Here is a 7819-nt window from a genome sequence, read left to right on the forward strand (position 1 = left end):
AGCATCCCGCACCATGTGCGAGGCATGCTAGCACAGCACGGCCAGCAGCCCGCAAGCAGTGTGTGGTGTGTTGGCGTTCGCTGTTGCTAGCATCCCGCACATGTGTGTGGCTAGCTAGCAGCGCCCTCGGCATCAGCAGCCCGCACTGATGTACGTGGGCGTGCTGGGCCGAGCTGGCAGCAGCTAGCAGCCCGCACGGTGCAAGGCTAGCTGGGCCGTGGGCCTAGGTCGGGTAGAAAGAGGAAGCTAGTAAGTATGCTCGCTTTTTGGTGTGGACAAGTGTCACAAGGAGAGGAAGGAGTGGGGAGCAAGTATGGTCCCCTCCTCTCCAAGTGATCCATACTCCTCTTTACATATGACTAGGACACTTGTTGATTTATTACTTGCTTATATATTTAATTTAATTTAGCTTTAAATTAATTTGTGGAATTTCATGAATCCCACATTGATGGGATAGAAATTCCCACTCATACTTTCCTCTATAAATATCAACCATGGGATTTGGAGTAAAGTGCTTGAGTGGGAGTTAGAAAGAGCATTCCATATTTTGGAAAAACTCTTAAACTCCATTAACATTTGGGTTTTGGTCGGACCTTGCTAACTCCAAGGTAGCGGACCTAAAAAGTCGTGTTCGTCCTTTGTGGGTGGATACCATTGGAGGCATGACATTTGCGGTGCTCAAGGCTTTCAAGTAAGAGCCCGTTTTGAGAGGGCGAAGCTCGCTTCAAGGGTATTATTCGTTCTTCCTTTTCTTGTGTTTACTTATTTATGCTTTATGGTTTTATTAATTACGAGTGGTTCCTTGGGTCGGGGTTGTTTCCGCGGTGAGTCGGACTCACCAAACCCCAACAGCGGTATCGGAACCCCACTCGTTTATTTTTATAATCATGTTTTTCAAGGTTTATTTTGGCTTATTTTTCTGGTTTAAGTTGCTAATTAGATTAGTAGCTCGGTTTTATTTATTTTAATCCTGTTTTTAATGTCGAATTTGGCCCAGAACCCAGATTTTCGCCCATAAAATAGTGAATTTTGGGTGGAAAAGGTGTTCTGGAAAGGTTTTTACCCCTTTTGGATCTGTGATTTTAGCCAAATTCTGACCAAAAATGCCTTTTTCGAGGGATTTTTCGTTTTTGACGAAAATTTTTAAGTCTTTTCTAACCATGAAATTAATGGCATAACTTGTTGATTATGTGGTTGATTATTTGCATTATATTCTGCTTTTTAAAGTCCCCTTAAAACACACTTACTTGGTAGTATTTGATGCTTAAAGGTTGATTTATTTTCACATAATTGCAAACTAATTGCTTCTTAGTGTGAAATTTTTTGTTTTGAGGCTTCCTAAGTGTTAAAGATTCAATATTTTCACTTACTTGGAATTATTTTGGTTATTTGCACTTTGAAATTTTATAAAGTGTGACTTGTTTAAAATTTTTTCATTTTTGCTCATTAAGTTAGTTCTAAAATAAATTTAAAATTAATTAATTATGTCTCGCGAAATGGGATCAAATCCCGAGGCCATGGCACGCAAAACGAGGAAAAGAACCACACTTGGCTAGCCGGGCTGCATAGCAGCCCGCATGTGGCAGCCAAGGTGGCTGCCCAGCCTTGCGTGCGGCCATACGCGCGGCAGCGGCACATGCCCGCAGCAGCCACGCACGAGCAGCCATGGCTGTGCGTGCGCGTGCGTGCGGCAGTGGCAGCAGCTCAACGCTGCTTGCCGCGGGCCGTGTGTGCGGAGCTTTTGTGTGTGTATGTGCTTGGTGCGGTGAGGTGAATAGCCGTAGTATGCTTGGTTTGCATGAGCCGCGATTATTCGAGTTTCCTTAGCAAAACGCTTAAAGCGAAAGCCACTTGAAATGCGGTTGGCTTAATATTGCTTATTTTGCTGTTTTATTTATTTTAATTAATTTTGTTTATTTTAACTAAAATTTGGGGAGGCTAGGCCTCGGTGTTGAGCGGCATTGGCAAAATTTTATTTTGACAAGTTTGGGTGCTACCGACTTAATTAATTGGCTTAATTAAGGGAAATGCGGAATTTAGTGGGAGCTTCAATTATTAATGACGTCAATTACATAATCGGTTAAACAACTTCGACTAGTTTTTTAATTAGGCGTGTTAATCGGATTAACCACCTAGATTAGTTACTAGTGCGCGCGTTGTTTAAATGCATTTTACTTGTTTGATATTGTAAATTGCATGGGCCATTCACAAATAGTGAATGGATGAATGGAATATATATTCTCTCTCACGGGTTTAATTAAATGGCAACTAGTGGGACCCAATTAGGATAGAAAATACGGACTACGTGCCGTTATGTATTTTTGTAAATCTAAATACGGTCTACGCACCGTTAAGTATTTTTGTACCTTAATATTTAGATTATTCCTAGTCGTAGACACTAGTATTTGCATAGTTTGGTTAAGTCTTGAAGACGGCGTATCTTGGAAGACAAAGCCTTGAATTGCAAATGAAGACCTTTTGAAGATTTGAAGAATTCAAGGGGTCATGCTAGTTGCCAATATGTATCTATAATTTCGTTTTATATTTTATGCTTATATACATGTGAATTATTCCTTAGATGCATGTATAGGTTTTCTTTATGTTGCGATGATTAGTTAGGTTCACTTAAATCAACCAACATAGAAATCCTAGGTCCCTAATAATATTGAGTCAAATTTTCCTTTCCAAAACAACACTTACCAACCGAACGAGGGTGATGATAGGGTACGCCAAAGCGAGGTGCCATAAATTCTCCAAGGCTCATAAGGCACACCGGGTGTGCACGTTGGTTTTGGTTTAACTCATCGGTATGAGTGAGGAGTCCTCACATACCGTGGAAAGAGAGATACATCGTCAAAGATGCATTAGATGCGACGATTATCTAACCAAGAGTGGCTTAGAGCCATTAGCAAGGCAATGGTTACCTTAGAAGATTGAGTGTTAAGACAAGCCAAAGCATGCTTAACCACTCTTTGTTTCTTCGAATCCTGGAATCGCCTTATTTTCGCCAAATAGGGACAATTTTTATGCGTAAATAAGACGTTTAATAAGATTGAAGTTTGCATGAATGCTATTTAATTTCAAACTTATTATGTTCTTGATAAATGGTTATACTTTGCACTTATATTTATAGTATTCTAAATCAAATAATATTGTTTCCATGATTGGTAAAGGAAATCCTTGAGAATAGTTCTCAAAGACAGGAAAAGCATTTCTAAAATACAATTCTCATAAATGACTTTTATAACTAAGTCCGAAAGGACGGTTGGACATCATGCATTCAAAATACTAGGTAGTTTTGATATAACATGAGGTATTGAGTTGCAAACTCAAGATTAATTAGTTCCTGACGAAAGACATTAATTAGTTCCTGACGAAAGACATTAGCGCCTGGCGCTAGCTTTAGCGCCTGGCTCTAATGTTCAGTGCCTGGCGCTAACTTCTTTTATCCTCGTCGAAATTTGATTTGTTTTTCTATTCGTTTGGATGATTTTCTCCATAAATAGCCTCCTAAAACCTTCGTTTTTTCATCACCAACTCTCTAATTTTATTCTCTCTCTAAGCTAAAGCTTATTTTCTCTCTCTCTTATTCTATACCAACCTTTTCGGAAACAAAATTCCGCATTCACAAGAGCAAGAAACACCTAGCATAATTCGAAGTTGCCTTCGCCCTAGACGTGAAAGTGGTACGAGGCATCCAAGTAAGTGGTTTAATTGATTTTTTAATATTATGGTTTTTAGAAATCATGTCTAGGTTGTTATTATGATTCCTAATGTCATGTTTGGGTGTTTTGATCTTCCTAGTATCATGTTTAGGGTAACAACTAAAAATTCCTAACATCAAGTATGAGTGAAAGTATGATGCCTTTTATTTTTTTCCTAATAGCATGTTAGTATCATGTTAGGGTTAAAGCTTTGACTTTTATTGCTTAGTGACATGCTAGTGTTTGTTATTAATCTTGTTAGTATCATGCCTAGGATCTTGCTATTATTATGCTTTAACATGATTTTTGATGATTATAATTATTATTATGATGATTATTGCTATTGTTATAATTATTATGATTATTGATTATTATTATGTTTCTTGATTATATTTATTGTTGTTGCTTGATCACGCCTTTTATGCATGCTTAAAGGGAATTTGTACATGTAATCACGCTTAATAAGATAATTAATAATCTTGTTTAGGGTTAATTTGATTATAATTCAAGTTATCGCCAAAAATAGATTTATTTGTGCATTAATATTCAACCAACATAGATAAACATGTTTAGGGCTAATCCTATTGATTGCATGTTAGTAAGAAAGCGAACATAAATACGATCAAAATAAAGTAGAGGCCTATTATTAGGGCAGGTTCAATCTCTTTTCGGTTGGATTTGTACTTTCGTCCCCGAACTACCAGTCATGGTTCCAGACCTATTGGTGTTGGAGATCTCTTGGATCGTAAAGGGGTGTAACCTTCATCTCGTGAACGGTTTACAAGTTCCTAAAACTTGTTGGCGACTCTTTTGCTCTAGCTTCCTTCCCTTTGGACGCCATCGTACTTTAGTGTATGATCACAGTGGGGTTCAATTTTTGGGTAATGCTTGAAATATTCCCTACAGTAATAGTCAGAAAGCAAGTTCAAAAAAAAAAAGAGAAAAAAAGAGAAAAAAAATAATAACTAAATAAAAAAAAACGTCTAAGGCAAGTGTTCCAATGTCTTCCATATGAACACGTCTCAAATTACGTCTCTCATCGAGAGCTTGGTACCATGCCTGAGAATCATGAATGCTAAGTGATTGATGGACCGCATGATCTTAGATTTTCTACATTGATTCAAAAGAATATAAAAAAAATTCAAATAAAAAAATATATGAAAAATAGAACTTGCAAAGTCCAAATTTTCAAATACACAATTGCATATCTTGGGGCTTCGCTCGAGTCTTGAGCCTTTTACCCCTTTTTTCCTTAAACCTTCAACTTAACCACATTACAACCCTTGAAAGACCTCTTTGAGTTGTACATACACTTGTGCAAAGTTCGGCTAGATCTACGTTCGACGTAATTTCTAATGGATTCCTAGGCAACCTCACATCGAGGTGCGGCTATATTAATATTCACATTTATATTCATATCCATGCTTGATCGAGTCAAAGAATATCCAATGCTTACCCCTATCCATCTAGCGTTAGACTTGGGGGCTTGAACCTACATCATTTAGCCAACCCAGCCTAAAGAGTCATAATCTTTGACTCTTCTCGCATATATTTCCATTACCATCACCCTTGCAGCTAGCCTTAGTATCACATTCACACACTTCACTCACACATCCATATCCATATCGATCACCATTTACTTTAAGAACCCTTTATCATGAAATCTTGTTTAAACACTGTGCATGTTTCATCATCTTTGAAGACAACATTTATTAAAAGAAACATTGTATACTTGCTTAGCTTCTTGACCTGTGCAATGTTCATTGTTTCATGCATCGCATAACATGCTGAGAAACATTTATATATCAATTATTTTTAATCATATAAAGCATATTGTCTTGATTTGTAATCATAAAAGCATATCGTGCCTAGCTCCTTGACCTAAGCAACGTTCTTAATCACTTCATCTATATACGTGCTTAGCTTCAAGACTTAAGTGACGTTCATGATCGCTTCTTTACACTATATATGATGCTTAGATCCATGACCTAAGTTCGTTCATCTATCGTGTCACACGATGTAATTGTCCTTAGCCTCCTTGCATAAGAACATGCATCATGCATACATTATTTTCAAGACAAGCTATTCAGTCTATACGATTCATTTTGTCACGCTCAAGGAGGAGTTAAAAACATCTTCCTTTTATCATTATTTTCTTTTGGGGAAGTTCAAAAAAAATTTTCGAGGGAAGTTCGAAAACAAAACTTCATTTTCCACGTCTTTCTTTTTCGGGAGAAAGTCAGTACCTTCCACTCGTCTCATGAAAAAAATGACGGAAATTTTTTGCTTTTGCATTTTCTGTTGCTAGTGTTTTCACACACACATCGTATACACACATAACCACAAGTTATACACATTTCATATCACGTCAAGTCAAGCTTGGTCAAGTCAATCACAGTCTGTACGAGTCCCTTTGCAAATTTTATTTTACAATTCTCAATTACAGCCCACGTCCGGGGACAAGCGTACCATCTACAGCCCACGTCCGGGGACAAGTGGACCATATATAACCTACGTTCGGGGACAAGCGGACCATCTACAACCCACGTCCTAGGACAAGAGGACCATCTAAAACCCACGTTCCAGGATAAGCAAACCATCTACAACCCACGTCCTAGGACAAGAGGACCATCTAAAACCCACGTTCCGGGATAAGCAAACCATCTACAGCCCATGTTCGGGGACAAGCGAACCATTTACAGCCCACGTTCAGGGACAATTGAACCACCATCATTTCATGGCACAAGGTTTCCGATACATAGAGACTTGCAATCTTATTATGTGATGTTGAATTAGCGTGCTTCCATAGTGGTTCGACTCTTTACTTGCTACTAACTAGTTTAGTGTAGGTTTAGGTATTATAAATGATTAATTTGGTTAGGGTGGTAGCATAACGACCTATCTAATCCCGATAAAATTTTGGCGCCGTTGTCGGGGAGGTGGCTTGTTTAGCGCCTATTATTGCTTTTATTAGAGTCATTTTGCTTTCTTTTCTTTTTGTTTATTTTTTTTTGTTTTATCATCATTGTCATTGCTAATTGTTTTCTTAGCTTTGGTGAATTCTTAGGAGGTCTCAAGGATCACCCTCACATCAAATTGACCACGAAATCAACCGAACCTTGAGACAAGTGTGTAGGCTTTACCAAGACGAGGGAAGAGTTTTTGGTGATATAGTTGATAGTGAGAGTGATACTTACTCTTCAAGTTCACCACGCGAATCAATGGCGGGACAACAGAATGATGTCTTCTTTCATGAGTTCGGAAATCCGGAGGATTATGAGCTCACGGGAGGGATTTTGCTACCCGTCGCGGAAACCAACTTCTCAATCCATCCACAATATACTCGAATGGTCCAATCGGAGTAATTTTCCGGAATTGCAAGTGAGGACCCTATTGAACATTTGGACCGATTCCTTGAATTGTGCGCAATGATGCAAACCAATGAAGTGAGTCAAGACTACATTCGTATGCACCTTTTCTGGCAATCTCTCACCGGACGAGCAAAGAAATGGCTAAAGAAAGTAAAGCCTAACTCTCTCACAACATGGAGGGAGGCTGTAAAGGCGTTCTTGAAGCGCTTTATCTCCGAAGAGAAGACCGCCGAAATGAGAAGGAAAATTGCATCATTTGAGCAAGAGGCCGATGAAAGTCTTGGTGAAGCATGGGAGAGATTCAAAGAGTTGGTACAAGCATGTCCCCACCATGAGTACAATCAAGGGTTGCTCATGCGGTTCTTCTACGAAGGATTGGAGCCCATGTAAAGAGCCAATTTGGATGCGGGGGCGGGTGGTCAATTAATCAAGATCCCTCAAAATCAAGTTGAAGCCACAATAGAAGAGGTAGTAAAGAATTACTCTTAGGGGGGCCGAAGAAGAAACACTCCAAAGAGAGGTGGTATTTACGAATTGGAGAAAGTTGATCAATTACAACATCAAATTGATCAACTAACAAAAGGGCTTTCCCAATTGAACACGAGTGTGAATGCAAGTTCAAGTGGTGGAGCAAGCTCTTCTCAAGTTAACTCTTTCTCTTGTCAAAATTGTGGAGGAACGAACCATGATACATCCTATTGTGGTGGTTTAAGCCCCGAACATGTAGCGGCATACAACACAAGG

The 7819-nt window shown here is 38.9% G+C and overlaps 1 non-coding gene across 1 annotated transcript; it reads right to left on the reverse strand.

Moving 5' to 3' along the window:
• Positions 1–7306: 7306 nt before the first annotated feature.
• LOC145564600 (small nucleolar RNA R71) lies at positions 7307–7414 on the reverse strand. The gene has a single exon (XR_014094865.1). It is a non-coding gene; the product is annotated as a small nucleolar RNA R71 (small nucleolar RNA).
• Between the last annotated feature and the right edge of the window lie 405 nt (positions 7415–7819).

This window comes from Chenopodium album, chromosome 1 (genome assembly GCF_948465745.1).
Source record: "Chenopodium album chromosome 1, dcCheAlbu1.1, whole genome shotgun sequence".
Lineage (NCBI taxonomy): Eukaryota > Viridiplantae > Streptophyta > Magnoliopsida > Caryophyllales > Amaranthaceae > Chenopodium > Chenopodium album.